At 37.5% G+C, this 21,052-nt stretch overlaps 1 pseudogene; it reads left to right on the top strand.

Annotated features, from left to right (window-relative positions):
* The first annotated feature begins 12,986 nt into the window (after window positions 1-12,986).
* On the top strand, window positions 12,987-14,042 carry LOC100713232 (olfactory receptor 7D4-like; annotated as a pseudogene).
* Window positions 14,043-21,052: the final 7,010 nt, after the last annotated feature.

Here is a 21,052-nt window from a genome sequence, read left to right as displayed (position 1 = left end):
CTTCTTGATTCAGCTTTGGTAATCCATATGTATCTAGGAATCTATTCATTTAATCTCTGATTTCAATTTCATTAGAATAAAATTCTTGAAGTAGATATTGATCTGAATTTCTGAAGAATCTGTAACACTTTCACTCATTTCATTCCTAATTGCATGAATTTGGGTCTTTTTTTATAAAGATATCTAAGAGTTTATCAATTTTATTTAATCTTTCAAAGAACCAACTCTTCCCTTCATTGATTCTTTGTACTATTTCCTTAGTCAATTGGAATAACTTTTGCTCTCAGATGTATAATTTTTCCCTTATATGAGCTTTGGATTTGAGTTGTTTCTTTTATTCCTCTAGATATTTGAGATGCAATATCAGGTTGTTTAATTGATATTCTTGTGTCTTCCCAATAAGGGTATTTACCACTATAAATTTCCCTCTTAGGGAAGCTTTTATGGCATCCCATCAGTTCCAAGATGTTATATCAGCATAGTCATTTAGTTGTGGATTTGTTTCATTTTTTCTTTAAATTCATCTATGACCCATTTGTTGTTCGGAAGGGTGTTGATTAAGCACGTTCTGCGGGCTAGTATATAGTCTATTTTAGAAAATGTCCCTTGTGCAGCTGCAAAGAATGTGTATTCTGATGTTGATGGGTGGAACAGTCTGAAGTCATTGGCACACATCTCTTAGATTCATTCATAGTTTTGTTTTAATTCTGATATTTCTTTGTTGAGTTTTGTGTAGCTGATCTATCTATTTATGAGAATGGAGCATTGGATTACAATTACAATTGTGTTAGTACTTAATGGTTTTTCATGTCCAATAATACTTGTCTTATATAATTGGCTGCTCCTGAATTTGATGCATACATGTTTATGATTGTAATCTGTACTTCTTAGAATTTTGCATTCACAAGAATTATATTTTTATCTTTAATGTGTCTTAGCTTGAAGTTCACATTGTCTGTAAATAAAATAGCTACCTCTTTGTTTTTCTGGGTTCCTGTTATATGGAATAATGTTCTCCATCCTTTGATTTTCAGGTTATGAAATTCTTTTTGTGTTAAATGTGTTTTTTGTATGTATTGTTAGATCTTATTTCTTAATTCATTCTACTAATGTAATTCTTTTGGTGAGTTAAGACCATGTACATTAATGGTTATAAATGACACATTGATTCATCCTTGTCACATTATTAACTGCTGTTTTTAGTTGATTTCCTCTCAGAAATTCCAATGTCAGTAATTCATTACTCATTGATGTTGAATCCAGACTGGAGCTGTCCATTTTGATCTCTAGTTTTCAAAGCTTGCTGTTTTCCAATTAGGTCTCATTTGGGGAAAAACACAGGATATGCAATATAATAAAAAAATTCAGTTCTTGAGTCAGAGTTACTACATCATAACAAATCCTTTCTGAGACAGGATCTTGCTGTGTGGTTAAGGCTGGCCTTGAAATCATGGCAGTACTCCTGCATTAGCCTCCTAAGTGCTGAGGTCACAGGCATGCTCCCCCTTGCCTGGCCATAACTTTGATCTTCAAAAACCATTTTAAACACTTTCAACTGTAAATATCTCACCTCTACAGTAGGAGCACTAAACATTCACTTCACATTAGGACAAAAGGCAAAACTGAATCTCTTGATGTAATTGTCGTTTGGTTTCTGGGATTATATGGCCCATTCCTCAGTGCAAACTTTGGTCTTTCAGTTCTCAATGGAAGTGTTTTGGATCACTCCCACTTACCAATACTCCCTTAACCCAGGCTGGCATCATACATGGGCTTCTGATTTGTAAAACACACCAGTTTTTTTATGCCTTTTGGCTGCCATACGGTTTTTCTCATGAATGACCACTGCTATGGCTTTTTGTTTCACAGTATCTGCCCCAGGAAATTTTTTCCAAGTGAGAAAAACGTGCATTATATTGATAAAGGAGAAGAAAAATCAATCCATCAAAATCAAATAAAAATGTGTTTATATGTCCATGAACTGGAACCAGAATGTACTGAGCTATACAAGTAGCTCTCAGGGCCACAATATATCAGTGGATTTGATTAAAATATCACAAATTTATAGAAATAAAATTATAATGTAAAGATTAAGAGGGAAAATATTTTAAATAAACTTTCTCATGCTGTCAAGTGTTGTACATTAATAATGGATGTCTTTGTTACACACTGCAAACATGTAGAAATAAAAATATTTTAAAATAAGCTAAGTAGAAACATAAGAAAAATTAAAAAGACAACAGTCTATCTTTTGTAGTAGCATGGGGTAATAATGATCTACAAAACCTCTAGAGGTTCTAAGGGCATTTATCATAGTAGATTGTTTATGGCATAGCTTTGTTCACGAATTTCCACATTGCTTAGAATATGCTTTGTGACTTTAAATTCAAAGCAAAGAATAAAAGCATCTCTTTGGGGGAAAAAGATTTATCTCACTCTTCTACCTGCATAGATGCAAAAGCTTAAAGAAAGAATTCCATTCTCCACTCTCCTTTGTGACCCAACCGAATTGAATTGTTTGGAGAATGGAAGAGCGTAGAAAAATTTATTTAATTATGACTTCTGACAATTCAAGCTCTGAGATGCTAGAATGTATAAACTCTTTCTCTCTTGTGCACCTCCCCTGAAATTCTCTTATCTTAGCCTCTATGAAAACATAACAGAGCTTCCTTAGGGACAGATTATAGAGGAGAAAAACCACTGGAGAGAACCATGTGTACTACTGAGGGCAGGTGGCATAAAAAGAAGAGGGTAGGCATCAGACTCAGCATCAAGAGTGATGATGCTGAGAAATCACAATAGTCCTTTAGCCTGCAAAGGTATAGGAGCCTTTGTCACTAGTTTCCACTGAAATCTGTCATTTTACGCAGTTTGCCTTACTCTTCTCATTGCCACACTAGATATTTTCCCACTAAGAATGATTTTCTGGAGAACCTTCAACTCTAACATGCTCTTTGTTTCCAAAATCTGGCAATTACAAATTGTGCTGCTACAAACACAGGTGCTCATATATCACTGTGGTATGATGATTTCAGTTCTTCTGGGAATATGCCTAGCAGTGGAATAGCCTGAACAAATCGGACTTCCAATCCCAGCTTTTTGAGAAATCTCCAGACTGACCTCCACAAAGATTGTACCATCTACACTCCCACCACAGTGTAGGAGAGTTCCTTTTTCCCCACAGCCTCGCCAGCATTTGCTGTTGTTGGTTTCCTTGATCCTGGCCATTCTTTCAGGAGGGAGATGAATTTAATTTGCATTTCTCTAATGACCAATGATGATGAACATTTTTTCATGTATTTAATTGCCATGTGTATTTCTTCATCTGCGAATTGTGCATTCATCTCAGATGCCCACCTTTGATTGGATCTCTGAATTTTGGGGGTCTGAGTTTTTTAAATTCTTTATATGTTTTAGACTAAAGTCCCTTGTCTGAGGAGGAGTTCACTAAGACCTTTACCCAGTTGGTGAGTTTTACTTTCACTATGCTGGAGATTTCTTATGACATGCAGAACCTATTTAATAAGAGCTGGTCCAAGTTATTGATTCCCATGCAGTTTGAGTCCTGTTCATAAATTCCCTATCTACCCCTGTGTCTTCAAGGCTTCTACCCAGTTTGTCTTACAATAGATTTAGTGTTTTAATATTCAGATCTCTGATCCATTTAGATTTTAATTTAGTACATGGTGATAGGCATGGTTCTAATTTTAATTTTCAGCAAATGGACAGCCAGTTTTTCCAATACCATTTATTAAAGAGACTGTTGTTTTTCCAGTGAATGTACATTGCTCCTTTATCAAAGATGCGGTGGTTTGAGTGTGTTTGTAGTTGTGGTTGTATCTTATAATCTACTCCATAGATCTTCTGCTCTGTTTTGATTCCAGAACCATGTTGATTTTACTACTGTTGCTTTGTAGTATATCTTCAAGTCAGGGATTGTGATGCCTCCTGCCTTGCCTTTGCTGCTTAGAATTGCCTTTGCTCTTCTAGGTTTTTTCTCGTTCCAAATGAATTTTAGGCGTGATTTCTCTGGATTTATAAGGTATGTTGATAGTATTTTTATTGGCATTGCATTGAATCTGTATAACAGTTTTGGGAGAATGGCCATTTTCACAATTTTTTTTCTTCCTATCAATGAGCAAGGGATGTCTTTCCAGTTTCTGAAATCATCTTCAATTTCTTTGTTCAGTGTATCATAATTTTCCCTGTATAGGTCTTTCACTTGTTTCATAAGAGTAATTCCTAAATATTTCACTTTTGCTTGCTGGTGTGAAGAGTGTGGCTTTGCTTATTTCTCTCTCCGTGATTTTGTTGTTAGTGTATAGGAACGCTATTAATTTCTGAGTTTGATTTTTGTATCCAGCTACATTACAGAATTTGTTATATCTAAGAGTCTTTCAATGGAATTCTGGGGGTATTCTAGGTAGAGTATCATGTCATCTGCAAACAATAATAATTTAACTTCTTCTTTTCCTATCTTTACCCCTTCTATTTCTCTCTCTTGTCTAGTTGCTCTGGCTATCACTTCCAGTACTATATTAAATAGGATTGGTGATAAAGGACATCGTTGTTTTGTGCCTGATTTCAAAGTGGAGGCTTTCAATTTTTGGCCATTTAGTGTGATACTGGCTGTTGCTTTGTCATAGATGGTCTTCAATATATTGAGGTAAAGACCAACTATTCCAATTTTCTGTAAATTCCTTATAATGAATGAATGTTGGACCTTATTCAAGGCTTTCTCTGCATCTATAGAAATGATCATGTGATTCTTACTTTTGGCTTTATTGATATGATGGATTGCATCATATCAATGATTTATGTATGTTGAACCATCCCTGCATGCCTGGGATCAGTCCCACTTGGTCATGGTGTATAATGCTCTTGATGATTTGCTGCATCCTATTTCCCTATATTTTATTGAGGATTTTTGCATCTGTGTTCATTGAGGAGATTGGTCTATAGTTCTCTCCTTTAGTAGGGTGTTTCTCAGGTTTTGGTACAAGAGTAATATTTGCTTTCAGGAATGACTTAGGAAGGATTGCTTCCCTTTCTATTTCATTGAATAGTTTAAGGAGTGTCGGCATTAGGTCTTCTTTGTATTTCTTGTACAATTCTGCAGTGAATCCATCTGGTCCTGGACTCTTCTATGTAGGTAAGAACTTAAATACATTTTCAATTTCGTTAATAGAGATTGGGTTATTCAGCAGTTTTACATCCTCTTGATCTAGCTTTGGTATTTCATGTTTCTAGGAATCTGTCTATTCTGTGTTATCAAACCTTTGAGAGTAGAGGTTTTCAAAATAGGTGTTGATGATCTTCTGTATTACTGTGGGTGGAGTCTACAGTGATTTCACTTTTTTCATTTCTTATTGCATGAATTTGAGCTTTTACTTCCCTTTTTAAAATAAGGTTGGCTAGGGGCTTATCGATTTTATTTATTCTTTCAAAGAACCAACTCTTTGATTCGTTGATTCTTTGCATTGTTTACTTAGTATCTATTGCATTGATTTCTGCTCTGATTTTTATAATTTCCTCTCTTCTTTTGGCTTTGGGCTTGACTTGCCCTTCTTTTTCTAGCTGTTTGAGGTGTAGCATAAGGTTATTTATTTGTATTTGTTCTGTTTTCCTGTTGTGGGAACTCAGTGTAATAAATTTTCCTCTGAGGACAGCTTTCATTGTATCTCACAGATTCCGGTATGTTGTATCTGTATTTTCATTTTCTTTTAGGTATTGTTTAATTTCTTCTTTAATTTCCTTTGTGACCAACTGATTACTCAAGAGTGTGTTATTCAGTTTCCATGTGTTTGTGGGTTTTTGCAGTATCTTTTATTATTAATTTCTAATTTCAAAGCACTCTGATCTGATAACCTGCAAGGGATGATTTCAACTCTTTTGCATTTGTTTAAATATGTTGTGTGAGCTAATATATGGTCTATTTTAGAGAATGACTCATGTATTGCTGAGAAGAATGCGTATTCTGATGTTGTTGGGTGGAACACTCTGTATATATCTATCAACTCCATTTGTTCACAGGTGTAATTCAGTTCTGTTATTTATTTGCTCTCACTTTCTGTCTGGTTGATCTGTCCCTTGGTGTCAATGGTGTGTTATGGTCTATGGTTACAATTGTGTAACTGATAATTTAATTTTTCATTTCTGTTAATAGTTGTTTTATATAACTGGTTGCTGTGGAATTCGGTGCATATATATTTAAGATAGTTATCTCTTCCTCTTGGAGTTTTCCCCTAATGAGTATGTATTGACCTTCTTTTTCTTTTCTGATCATTGTTGGTTTAAATTTCACGTTGTCTGCAAACAGAATGGCTGCTCCTGCTTTTGGATTCCTGTTGAGTGAAGTATTGTTTTCCATCCTTTGACTTTCAGTCTATGAGTAGATGGGTTTCCTGTAAACAGCAAATGGTTCAATTTCATTTCTTGATCCGTTCTGCCAGTCTGTTTCTTTTGATTGGTACAGTGAGACAATTTACATTAATGGTTATAACTGTTATATGCTGATTTATTGTTGACATATTATCTTTCTGCTGTTGCATCTTTATCTTTCTGTTCTGTGTAATTATCAGCTTTGATTAGTGTTTTTTTCCTTTGTATATCTAAACTGACTCTCAATATTATTTGCAGGGTTGGCTTGGTGTTCATGAAGTTCTTTAGCTGTTCTTTGTCATGGAAGTATCTTATTTCACCATCAATTTTGAATGATAGTTTTGAAGGGTACATCAGTCTAGGTTGGAAATCATTTTGCTTTAGGATCTGGATTACTTTACTCCATGCTCTTCTTGACTTTATTGTTTGTGCTGAGAAGGCTGCTGTGAATCTGATTGGTTATCTTTTTAATGATCTGTCTTTTCTCTCTGAGAGCTTTTAATAACCTATTATTCTGTTTGATTTCTGGGATGGTGATTATTATATGTCTGGGTGTAATTTTATTTTGGTTATGACTATTTTGAGTTCCGTAGGCTTCCCTGATCCTGGTGTCAGTTTCTGATCTCATGCTTGGGAAATTTTCAGCTGTTACTTCTCTAAATATCTCCTTGACATCCTTTATGCTGTGCCCTCTTTTTCATTAATCCCTATCAATCTTATGTTGTTTTTCTTTGCATCGTCTTACAGTTGTTGAATTGTTGCTTTCTGATTCCTTGTTATTTTTAAAAGATCTTTCCTTTCCTGGTCACAATTTGCAATCCTGTCTTCAAGTTCTGAAATTCTATCTTCACTTTCATTGAGGCAGTTTCTACAGCTTTCAGTAGAGTTTTTGATTTCCTGTATATCTCTGTACATCTACTTTATGTATTTTGTTTGTTTATTATATTGCTCATCTAGTGATTCTATCTTTTGTTTAGTTCCTCCAATTTTAACTGTGTTTTCTTTAGATATATTCAGAATCTCATTCATTTCTTTTATCATTTCTTCTTTTACCTGGGAGATTATTTCAAGTTTGAATTCCTTTAAAGCTTCCTGGAGTTGCTTGTTTATTTCAGTATCTATTATGTCCAATATTTGAGGTGTATGGCATATATTTTCTTCTATATACATCTCTCTTCGGGTTTCTTGAGATGGACTGGAGTTTTGAGGTTGTAATTTGGTCTTTTGTTTTGTCATTTTCCTATATTTCTGTGTTTCAAGTTTTTTTTGAAAGCTTCCTCAGGGTCTGTTGGATATCCACTTCTATGTTTGCAGCTCCTGGGACTCTGGCACCCAGTTTCCCCTGGCCACTGGGCCTCTGGAACCAGTGGTGCTCTTCTGCCTGCTTTGAACTCCACAGTTCCAGATAGGCTGGGCTCTAGGGTTAGTGTGCACTGTCCTGCTTGGTTGAAACTCCACAGTTCTCCAAGCACAGCCAGAATGAGGAGGCAGATGTAGGTGCCTGGAACCCACTTAGCCACTTCACTGCACTTCAATGCACAGATGGAGGGTCTGAAACCGGCTGGGCTTGGGTAAGAGCACGCTGGGCATTTACCGCAGGATTCAGGGCCTCTGGAACTAGTGATGCTAGCCTGCTTGCTTAGAAATCCACAGTCCTCAAGACACATGGAAAGGTGGATGCAGGTGCCCCACACCTGCCCAGCCCTTGCTCTGCACCCAGACGGTGAGAGGGTTCCAAATAGACTGGGCTCCAGGGATAGTGTGCGCCTGCCTGCTTGGTTGAAACTCCACAGTTCCTCATTTATTATTCTTTTAAAATACCTATGGATACATTTATAGCCTTTACTACACTCAGTTTTGTGTTTATGATCGGGCTTGAGACCAACTTGAGGATTTATTTTGTGCTGAAATATTTTTGTTTTGACATTTAGTATACTTGTTCAGAATTTTAATAAAGTAGGTGCCCTCTTTGGTCTCTGAAAAGATAACATTGAGCCAAAGTTGTCAACAGCCTCAGTGCCACAGATAAACAGAACATCACCTCCTACACTGAGCCCTTCTTCTGAGAGGAAAACCGTGAATTCCATCCCTACAGCCAGGATACTATTTTCCTCCTCTTCTCCTAAGAATGTTAATGACACAGCCCTCCTCTCTTAGCTTAAAATTTCTGTTCTAGGGAAGACTCTCCTACCTGCCATGACAGAATAACCATGCTCGATAGTACTCTCTGTCTTGAGAATTAATTAACACTTTCAAAACTGGACATAGTGGCATACGCTTGTAATCCCAGCACTAGTGAGGCTGAGACAAGACAATAATCATGGGTTTGAGGCCAACCTGTGCTACATAGTTAAGCCAAGGCCAACCTTTACTACATAATAAGACCCTGCCTCAAAAATAAAATAACATTCTCTAGGCATTCATAATACTGACACTTTACAATGCACTGTGTAAAAGTTAGTGGGAAATCTCTATTTTCCTCTTACTTTTTAGTCAATAGGTTTATTTATATAATTTGTGGTTTTTTAAAAAATTAAGTTTATTGATAGCTTTTGATATACAAAATGATCATATTCATCATAGGGAGTTTGAACATGATATATCTTGATTTTTCTTTTTTACCCATTTCTCTCCCCTCCCTCCAACCCTTCTTATTTACAAAGCTTTGTTTCTACTTTATCTTTCTTTTCTTACTTTTCTTCTCCCTTGAGTCCTTTCCCTCTCCCTCTTTACCCTGCCACGTTCCCCTGTTTTTTGAATACTTTCTTGCTATTTTTCATCATCTGTTTAAGCTTTGGTCCTCATGTGCAGTTCCAGTTTCTCACACCCAACCTGCAATGCGATATTTATATATGGGTGACTATTTCACTTAAGGTTATGTTCGTGAGGTGAATCCATTTACCTAGAAATTCAACTTTATTTTCTTTATGGCTGAATAGTATGGAATTGTATTAAAAATGACATGTATTTTATCCATTCAACAGTTGATGTGCATGTGGTTTGTTTCAAAGATTTAATTAGAACAGACATCACTGTTCTAATTACAGCTGTGGTTTCATTCTCCCTGAAAGAACTAAAGCCATAATATTTCTCCTAAATTTTGGGAGTAGTTTTAATTAAGTCCATTAATATATATTTGGACTATTACATTTACTTATTGGCATGGTTTATGTGCGTGGCCCCCAGGCCTCGTGCATTTGTGATGGGTTTGTTGAATAGCACTTAGATTGGGGGTGTGAGTGGTACACTGGCCCAGGGGGAGAGCCAAGATGTAATGTAATGGCAGGAAAAAGCTGTGTCTCACTCTCTTCCTGGTTTCTGCTTCGTTGTTTGCAGTCGCCATGACTTGCAGTCCAGCCATGACCCCTGCCTTGGAGCCAACTGAGTATGGACTGAAACTTCCAAAATCTGTGAGATATAAACCTTTCCTTTCCCAAATTTGGGCATAAGGTATTTTGTGTCAGCAACAAGTAAAAAGTAACTAAGATAGAACTCGGTACCAAGGAGTGAGGTCATTTGCTGTGACTATACCTGACCATGTTTTTTTAAGAGGTTTTGGAAATGGCTTCTGGGTAGAGTTTGGAAAAGTTTGGACATATTGCCTGGATGTATATAGCTGGAGCAGCTTAGGATATTCTGTAGAGCAGATTGTGGTCAGAGCTCAGGAGACCAGAAGAATGGTAGAAAGCCTGATGTTAAAAACCAGGCATTGGAGCTTTCTGATGGGAAGAAGGATTGCACTGATTGTTTGACTCCCCATGATGTAGGTATTGGCTTAGCAGAAAGTTTTCTGCATTTTGCTCATACCCAGAGACTTTGCCTGAACTGAGATAAAGGGCAATGGACAGATTAATCTGGAAAAGGAAATTTCAAGGCGGTCTAATGTTGAGGCTGCAGAATGGCTATTGGTAGGGCCTGTTAGTCAGCTTTCTGTTGCAAATCAAGAACAAGGAGCCCAGCAGGATAATTTACAGTACTGTGAGTTGGGCCAGAAGGAAAACTCCAGTAAAACTGTAGATTGTAAAGTTCAAAGTGAGACTGATTGCTGAGAAGAAAGAGAGATAAGAAAGATGGCCCCAAGGCATCCCAGGAAACAGCTGGTCTCCACTTTTTGCAGCCTCAAAACTGTAAAAGTGAAACAATTTTGTCAGAGGAGAAAGCTTCAGAGCACCATGCTCCAGAATGGTGATGGAGGCCCTATGAGGCTCCACAATGATGGCAACATAGAGAAGCTTTTATTCCCAATCAGGTTCACAGAGCCCAATGATACAGGTAAGCAACCCCTACAGCAAAGAGAGAGAAAAGCCTTCCTACTGCTCCAGCTAGCAGCAAACCTTGGCCACATCCACATGGTGCTGATCTTATGTGCAAGAAAAATACACAAATTCTGAGGGTAAAATTGCTTCCACCTCGATTGCAAAGGCTATGGATGGCCAAGCAGTGTGGCCCTGAGAGGGCAACTTGTAGTGTTAGCAAGGGTGAAGTGAAAGATGCAGTGGAGACCCCAGAAGTTTGAAAAAGCAAAAAATGTGGACCACCCAAGGAAAGCTGAAAAAAGGGAGCATAGAGGGCTTAAGAGAGAAGCTGTGGGAGCTGAAAATTCTGTGGGAGCAGAAATCTCTGGAAGTGCTATGGGGGTGGAGTCACCCAATTCTTTTGGAGCTTGCAACTAGATTGCTTCAAGTGCTGAGCCGTGAAATCTAGGACGTAATGTTAACCCTGCTGGATGTTGGACTTGCTTTGTTTCCAATGCTTTATATTCCCCTGTTTGTAATGTTTGTAATTGTAATGTTTATTTTGTGCCTTTGCACTTCAGAAATGTTTAACTTTGTTTCATTTGGACAGGGGGTTACATTTAAGAGTTTGCCATAGATCTTGGAAGAGACTTGGGACTTGGACTTTTCAGCAATGCTGAAACTGTTAGGACTTTGGCAACTCTTGGAGATGTAATAAATCTCTTTTCTGTAAAGGAATATCCATGCATCCTAGGGGCCAGGGGTTGAATGTTATGGTTAATATTCATGGAATCCAAGCCTCATGCCTTTTCATTATGCATTTGTGAGTGGTTCATTGTCTAGCAGTTAGATTAGGGGTGTGAGTGCTACACTGGCCTAGGGCTTGAGCCAGGATGTAATGTAATGGCAGGAAGAACTCTGCCATTCTCTCTCTTGCATGTTCTCTCTCACCAGTTTCTGCCTGACTGTTGGCAGTTGCCATGAAATGCAGCCCCACCATGTCGCTCTGACCTAGAGCCAACTGAATATGGACTGAAACTTCCAAAAATTGTAAAAAATAAACCTTTCCTTTCCCAACTTTGGACAACAGGTATTTTGTTTCAGCAACACATAAAAATTAACTAAGATACTGATGTAATACAATACATCCCGACTCTGGGGGCTTGGACATATAAGCTCACACTTAATTTGGTTTATTTGATTTTGATGGGATGTTTTTACTTCTTTCTTTTATCTATATAATTCATGTTTTTTTCTTATTTGGAGGAATTTCCTGGTTAGGTATTCAGTGAAAAAAATCCATATCAATCTTCATTAATTAGAAAAGCTGTATCACAGTCAGTGGTGGGTGAAACCTGGTGTGCTTATATTTATCAGAAGCCCATCTACGATTCCAGCTGTAGATTAAGTTAGTGTTGATAAATGAGAGATATCCAGAATGTTTTCACTGAGATGTGAGAACATAACTGCATGTTTAGGAATAGGCAGTTTTATCACAGAAACCAAAGAAGAACAATTCCATCCTGTAGTCAGTTTTGCCTACCATGCAGTGAGCCATTAGTGCTCTGACTGTAGAGCTGAGGTGTTTCCATTTGCAAAAACATTAAAATTCTAAAGTTGTTATGTTCCTGCATTCAGAGGTCCAGAAACTCTGACTTAAGAAATGGATTTTTACTCAAAGCTCTATATCCAGTGTTTCCCCAAAATGAGACTTAAATAATATTAGCCTTGAAAACTACAGGTCAAAAATGAAAACCTCAATTGCCATGCTTTGCTAGTCATCAAGGAGTCACAAGACAAAAGCATAGGGAGGTATAATCTTTGTGCCTCTCGAAAACACCATGGTAATGACTACTCAGTTCTAGTTAGGTCTTATCTTTGGGGAAACACTGCCTATCAGTAACTTTGGAGAGATATATTTGCAAAATAATTATGATCAAAAGGAGAACAATAATAATGGGTATAAGAACAAATTTTCAATGTGTCATTTATTGAGACTATTATGCTCTACACAAACAATTGTGAACATGGCAATGTTTTAGTACTAGTTTCAGTTTTAGAAAAGAAAAATAAGTCACCTACACTGAGCTGTAGCATCAGTACAGATGCTAATTCATGCAGTAAAGGTTGTTTGTGTGAAAAGTACCTTTGTATGCCCTATAGTAAAAGTATTAAAATTAAACAGAAGTCATCAAAGAAAGTACACCAAATGCGTTCATTTTTTCTGGAAAGTTAATAGCAAAAAAAAAAAAAAAACAAAGAATATGCCTTCAAATTCTATTGAGAAAATTAAAACGAGTCAAGACTGTAAGAAAGGAGAAGTTTCAGTTACAGCAGATGAAGTGAAAATGGTTATACACAAATTTTAAAATGAAGCGAGATGTCTGGGGAACCATCTCCATTGGCTCAACACAAGGGGCCAGAGACCCATTCAGAGATGATGCTGTGCACAGTGACTGCCTGTCCTTCAGGTCTATTCATTGAATGTTGCTCTTTATTCCTCCCCAAAGATCAACCATTGACATAGAAGGAGAAAACCACAGCGTGCATCAAATTTCCTGCTCCTGGGCCTCTCAGCTGATCCAGACCTGCAGCCCATTCTCTTTGGCCTGTTCCTATGTACCTGGTCACTGTGCTGGGGAACCTGTTCCTCATCCTGGCCATCAGCTCTGCCTCCCACCTCCATAGCCCCATGTACTTCTTCCTGTCAAGCCTGTGCTTTGTGGACATCTGCTTCATCTCTATCATCGTTCCAAAGATGCTAGTGAACATCCGGTCACTGCACAAAGACATCTCCTACAGAGATTGACTTGCTCAGATGTATTTGTTTTATTTGGGGGGGGGGTGATTTACTATTGGCAGCGATGGCCTATAATGACTTTGTGGCCATCTGCCATCCCCTGTAATACACAGTCATTGGGAGCCCCTGGCTCCATGCTCTGCTGGTTCTGGTGTCCTGGGTTATCATTCTCTGCTTCTCCATGCTTCATATTCTCCTGTTCATACAATTAACCTTCTCCACTTGGACTGAAATCCCACATTTCTTCTGTGAACCGAATCAGCTTATCAAGGTGGCCTCTTTGTTTCCTTTGCGAGCATCAATACCATTCTAATGTATGTTTCAAATATCCTGTTCATTGTGTGTCCTACCATTGGAATCCTCTTCTCTTACTGTCAGATCATACCCTCCTTATTGAAGATGCCCTCCTTTGCAGGCAAGCATAAAGCATTTTCTGCCTGTGAGTCTCACCTCTGTGTGGTCTTTCTGTTCTGTGGAACAGGAATTGGGGTTTACTTCAGTTCTGCTTGGACCTATTCGTCTATTCAAGGTACTGTGGTCTCTGTGCTGTACACATTGGTGACCCCATGCTGAACCCCTTCATTTACAGCCTGAGGAACAAGGATGTGAAGGGGGCTTCAGTTTAAATTAATAGGAAACTAAGTACAGTTACCATGGTATAGCCTGCTATTTGGGCGATAGCTCTCTGTGCCCTCAAATCTAGTATGAGTAGACAGACTGGAACAAAATAAAATCAAACTAAACAGAGCGATAAGACAACTGTGGCTTTTAAGTCCTGATACACTATTAACAATGTCCTCTGCCTTCCATTTTTAGGCAATTCCTAATCTTTCCTTTTTGCAGGATGCTTTTTAAATTTTGGGTCCCACTAGCTCCTTTAGTTTTTAGATTAGAGGGTCAACCCATTATTTATCTGAGTGGTGCTGAACCATTTTACCCCTGAGCTTGATCTTGAGCTGTATACCTTTACTCACTAAAGCCAAAGGCTTTTTCTTCCTTGTAGCTGTGCAGTTCTATGCTGCCCAAGAGAGTCATTTCTAACCTATCTGTGGCTGCTGGATGAGTTGTCCATATTTCCCTCTGGTTCCCTGTCACATAGAGCATGGTTTTCTCATCTTTGACTTTCAGTGTATAAACCCTCTTTCAGATTGAGTATATTTCGTCTTCAGAGCATCTCAATGGATCCTGCCTCCTAATCTATTCTGTCTGTGCTTGTTTTTGTTAGTGTATCAAGGATATGTATTTTAAAGATTATAGCCTACCTTCTCTGCTTCATCTCTGCTAGTCTATTTTTCTGCTATCATTTGTCCACTTCTCTCCTTCATTCCACTGTTTGCCCCCCATTCATTAAGGCCTCTCTGCCACTGTTGCCAGAGACCTGTTTTGTTTTGTTTTGTTTTTCTCTTTCTGTTTAGAATGTCCTTCAGTATTTTCGGTAGGGTGGGATTGGTGACCATGAACTCCCACAGTTCCTCCTTATCTAGGAAACATCTCATTTCTCCGCTAATTTTGAGAGACAGTTTTTCCAGCGTACATCAATATGGGTTGGAGGTTATTTTCTTTCAGAGCTTGGACTATCTCCCCCCCCCCCGGGCTCTTCTCAGTTTGATAGTTTGTGTTGATAAGTCTGTCATTATTTGATGATTTTTCTTTGTAGATCATCTGCTTCTTTTCTCTAGCTGTTTTAATATTCTGTTCTTGCTTTTAGTATGCTTTTTCTTGGATTTCTGAGATCTTTATTATATGTCTGGGTGTAGATCTGTTTTGCTTATAGGTGGTTGGAGTTCTATATGCCTCAATTATCTGAATATCATTTCGTTTTCCTATGCTTGGGATGTTTTCCTTAATTATTTCTGTGAATAGCCTTTGTAATTCATTTGTGGTTACTCCTGCTTCTTCGCTTATGTTTATTTTTAAGTTATAGATCCTCTTGTCATCTTCTAGCCTTTTAATTCTTACTTCCTGGTTCCTTGTTATTTTTAATAGGTCTTTTCTTTCATGATCATGCATTGTAAATCTCTCTTCAAGTTTTGAAAGGAAATGCTAACTTTAGTTCCTGTCAAGCCATTTTACCAGCTTTCAACAGAGTTTTTAGTTTCCTGGTAATCTCTTTGGATCTGTTTCATGTTTTCTAGATTTTGTGTATATTCTTCACCAAAGGTTTCACTTCCTTTTCTGGGTTTCTTCTTTCTGCCATCTGTGTTTTAGTGAGAGGGGTTTAGCATTTCTTTTATTAATCTTTTTATATCTTGCGCACTTGGATTAGAATTAGTTTTTAGTTCATCTGTAAGATCATGAAAGTATTTCTGTATGTCCGCTGATGCTGTTTCTAATATTGCATGATCACTGTACTGATTCTCTTCTATATTTAGCTCTCCTGGGCTTATTTTCCCAGGGTCAGTAGCAGAAGCACTTTCTTGGTTTTTTTTTTTTTTTCCTTTGTCATGTTTCTGGTTTTTTTCAGACAGGTGTGTGGTGCAGATCTCAGACCCTCTTGTATTGCTTATGGTTTTTCCAAAGCAAGATGGCTGGGGTTTTGCTGCCTTCTCCAGTTTGCTGTTTATCTTGGGTGCAGGCAGGGATGATGCAGGCTGGCCTCTCTACTCTGACCCAGTGAACAGGCAAGTGCCTTTGACATCTTAGGCTGTGCTGTGGTGGACATCACTGGGTTGAAAGAGTTTTATCACAGACTATTGAATCCTTACCATGTGACTCAACTCACACTGATCCCACCAGTCCTCTCTGGGCCAAGGATTACTGACTGATGCCACTGCAGTGCCAGACTCCACCACACTCCAAGATGTCTTCCAGCCAGCCACACTTGCTGCAGGACCCAATTTCCAGCACTTACCAAGAATTACTGCAGCTCTCCGCCTTGGCTCCACTCCACACTACACCACGTACTCCCAACAAGGGTCTGGGACTCACCAACTCCCAATTATTATGGCGGCAGCTTCAGCATGACTGTTGATGTTCTGACTCTGTGGTGCTCCCAGCACAGCATGGTATGGGTCTCAGTGGGTATCCAGCTCCAGCTCTCTACCTACATTTTTCCTTCCTCTTCCTAGTTTTCTTTTTCCTTCAGTTTCCTCCTGGGGTCATGAGAATCCCTCTCCACTCATCTGGCCCTCTCCATGTTGTCAAATTCCAGTGTCTGAGTTGTTTTTCACAGAGAGACTCTCTACCCAGCTACCTAGCAAGCCACCATCTTCTTCTGCTCTCCATTCCCATCATTTCTGAAGGGAAGATACTGAGGTTGGTTCGGACTCTAACTGGAACATTACTGTGGGCTTTCCAAAACACACAGCCCTTGCTCTCCTGTCATACTTTTTTCATAAATGTCATTTGTTAGATTTGCAAAATAAAAGCAAGAATCTACATCGTAAGGAAAGTTTGCACATTTCATTCCTGGTGACATAATGCTGTTCTTTGGGAATTTTCCTTTTTCCTCTTCTCTTTTCTTGTCCTTTTTTTGTTGTTTTCTTCTTTTCTTCCTTTTCCTTCTACCTTTATTTCTTAAGGTTTTTGTTCTTCCTTGACTTATTTATTCCTCTCCTTCATTTGGACTGCATTATTTGATCAGATTTATTTGCTGCATATCCTTTTTCTCTATGAATAATGTCATAATGTGTATTCTTAGATATTATTGTTTCATGTGTACATCGCTGGACATTTGGGTGATTTTCACTTTTTGATATCTGTGAATCATGCTGCAATATATATGCATTTGAATTTATTTGTTGAAGTTTTGTCACAGGCTGTATAATGGTGCTTCAGCCAAAGGTTGGCTTTGTGTGCTCTGGTGGTCCTAAAATGGTAGCAGTGAATCTTTTATGGCTCTGAATGATAAAAGCAGCCCACTGTGCCATCTATGTGATGGATTAACCACCACTTTCTTAAAACAGTATTTTCTCAGTGGTGTCCTAGTCAACACTTTTTGTGTAACCACACACTATGATATTCACACAATGGCACAATCACTTAAACATTTTCTCAGAACCTAACCTGTCTGTTAATCATAAAAGGACTATAATTGTTTTTAATCTTAACATATCTAGAAATCAGTTCATTGCCTATGTAAAAAAGTCACATTACTTTTTTTAAATGATCATCTCCTATAAGTGTCACTATACTGATTTGTTGTCTAACCATAAATCTTTCTTAGACCTGAGGTCTTCAACATTGGGAAAAGCCCCAAATCCTAGATTTGAATTCCAGTAGTCTTATTCTTAGGTAGATTTTCTTGCCAAATTTTCTTCATTCATTCATTATAATTCTTTTATGTCTAGATGAGGGCAAGTCCAGTTAATTCATTTATCTGCTCACATTGTAACTTACTTGTGAGAAAACGCTAGATAAAAGATGCAGAAAATCAGGTTAATACTGCTTTCTCGTCTGCCAAATGAGGATCATAATTTGACACCTTATGTGATGTGAATAAAATTTTAAAAACACGTTGAATTCTACAGCTTATTGGTTCTTGGTTTATTTACTATACTTTTATCTGTGATTTTAAAAATGCATTTCTCATCACGTGCCACAGGTTGAATCCAATTTAATGAGAATGTATGCATATGAAGTTCTTAGGTTTTTTTTCTTGCACCAGATTGGCAATAACTGCTTTGAGATATTTATTTGCATTTTTATAATGCTTCTTTAATAGTAATCATTACTATTGTCAGTGATATTGATAGCCTATATCAAAGTAAAAACATTCAATGACATATTTCTTTTTAAAATTTTATTAGCACATTTATGACATATAGTGATTACATTCAGAATGAAAGATTGATATGTATACATTTCACAGCTTCCTATAGATGTCATTTCAGAAGTAATCTGGAAGCCACACCAAACTATGTATGTTCAGCAATAGCTCTCTTGGAATGAAAGGGAAATGATGTAGCTTTTCATGTTTTGATTGAAACATAAACCAGAATTCTACTGGAATTCATGTGCTTTAGCCAGAAAGATGATTAAAATAAGTTTTCCTCTGTACTACATAACATACTAGTAACTGGTACAGAAAAGGTTGTGATCTTTCCTTCTTTGAAAAGTATGAATAATATTGGAGCATAGAAATCAGAGTCTCTACCCAAAATGGAAGGAAGCTACTTTTACTATTTTAAAGAGAAAAACAGATTTTCATAAAAAATAGTAGGAGAGTAACAATAAATAATACTTTATTATAGTTATCTTCATAGTAGTCACTCAGAGTGCATCATATATGCATGCAATATTGTCCAAGCAACATTAGCACAAACCTTTCTTTACAATGAACTGAAAGCAACTAGTGGTATAACTATAACTGTCTCATGCATATATTTTTCTTTTCTTCTTTCCTGTTACAGTTTCTCTTTTATACTGAACAATTTCTTGCCAGTTCACAGCATTTATTGTATATTTAATGTCTTACTTATTCATTCAGCTTCTGACACTTAGGGAGACAATATGTTGCTTACACATGTGGGTCTGGTGTATTTTACTTATGAGTATGTATTTTCTGTTCCAGTAATAATTAGCATTTCTATTTAATATTTAGATTTCTGATATATTTTGTCTTTATATCAGTGTAGGTTAATAGACAAAACACAAATTCAAGGAATTGGAATGAAAGGGAGGGCCATCTCAATGGATTTCACTGAAATTCAGATAATCAATACCTGAATTCTACTAAGATGGAAAACATAGAGAGAAATAGAAAGATTCCTACACATAATTGAATTGCCAAAACTAAATCAAGAAGATAAACAACTCTAAATACCACAATTTCAGTCAATGATGCAATATGTAGCTAAAATTTATCAACAAAGCAAAAGAGGGTTTGACAGACTCACTGTTGAATTCTACAAGAAATTTAGAGAATACCCAATGCCATTAATGCTGAAATTCTTTGCATAAATTGAAAGGGAATCAATAGTTCCAAAAATCAACCCTGTATCCAAAGAGATTAGCTGACAATTAAAAACTGCATGTAAAGCTGGCAAAATACCTTAATAGACACTAAATTTGGCCATTCAAATCTTGAAGATAGATTTGCAATATGTGATCATGAAAGAAAAGACCCCTTAAAAATAACCAGGAACAAGGAAGTAACAATTGAAAGGTTAGAAGACCACAAGAGGATCTACAACTTAAAAATAAAAAATGTGAATGAAGAAGCAGGAGTAACCACAAATGAATTACAAAGGCTATTCACAAAAATAATTAAGGAAAAATTTCCAAGCATGGAAAAAAGAAATGATACTGTCATTGTTTGTTGCCCCAGGCCTCATGTGTTTGCGCTATGCATTTATCATTGGTTTATTGTCTAATGCTTGGTTGATGGTGTCAGTGCTACGCCCACATAGGGGTGGAGCCAAGATGTAATGTAATGGCAGGAGGAAGGTGTGTCTTGATCTTGTGCCAGTTCTATTTGCAGCTGCCGTGAACTGTGGCCCATCCATGCCCACCTGCTTTGGAGCCAATTGAGTGTAGACTGAAACCTCCAAAAAATGTATGAAATAAACCTTTCATTTTCCAACTTGGGCTTCAGGTATTTTGTCTCAGCAGTGAGAAAAAACTAACTAAGACAACGGCCTATGACTTGTTTGTAGCCATCACCCTCTGAGTTAAGCAATCCTAATGAATCCATTTTTTTGTAGCTTGAAGGTTTTGGTATTTTTTTTTATCAGCCTTGGTGTTGCAGCTGACCTTCTTCATAAATGTAGAAATTCTTCATTTTTTCTGTGGACCATCTAGGTTATTATATCTAGCATATTTTGAAATATCCACTAAAACTCATTAATGTATATTTTTGGAGCCATCTTCAGTGGCTTTCCAGTTGCAGGAATTCTTTGCTAGTACATCTGAATTTTTTCCTCCCATGTTGAAGATCTCATCCATAGGCAGGAAACTTAAAGCTTGTGACTCTTACCTGTCAGTTGTTTGCTTATTTCCTGGGGTATGCCTTGAGGTGCACTTCAATTCAGCCATCTCACATTCTTCTAAGGGTTTGGTAGCCTCAGTGATGTACACCATGGTCATTCCCATGCTCAACCCCTTCATCTACAGTCTGAGGGTCAGGGACACAAGAGGGCCCCATGGAAATTCCTCAGAACAGTTTGATCTCAATATCTAGGCCTTCTCTTCTGGTATCTGTATTGGACAGACCCATGAAACCAAAATATCTGGAAATCCCAACTCTGCCCAATGGGTTCCCAATTTATTGGCAGTTCTTATGCCTTTTAGTCTTCGTAGAGCTTCATATCTGAACAGTGCTACTTTTTGATGGAAAATTATGGGATTTTCTCTACATGAGAATCACTGCATGATTCAGTCCTTCTAACCACTATAAAGCCTTCTTTATTTTTTTTTATCTGTGGCACAGGCATTTTGGATAAATGCACAATTCTTTTAAGAATAGTTTCAATTCTTGTTCCTTTTGAGGATTTAGACATGTTTTCTATAGGACTTGCCATGGTATATGTTGGTGGCTCCTGGGCCTCTTGCATTTTCATTGTGCATTTGTGATTGGTTCATTGTCTAGTGCTTGGATTGATGGTGTCAGTGCTACATTCACATAGCGGTGGAGCCAGCATATAATGTAATGGCAGAAAGAAGGCATATCTCTCTCTCTCTCTCTCTCTCTCTCTCT

Source organism: Cavia porcellus, unplaced genomic scaffold (genome assembly GCF_034190915.1).
Source record: "Cavia porcellus strain 051 isolate PalLab524CR breed Dunkin Hartley unplaced genomic scaffold, mCavPor4.1 scaffold_17, whole genome shotgun sequence".
Lineage (NCBI taxonomy): Eukaryota > Metazoa > Chordata > Mammalia > Rodentia > Caviidae > Cavia > Cavia porcellus.
Note: the sequence above shows the minus strand (reverse complement) of the source record. Positions and strands in the feature narration are given on the sequence as shown.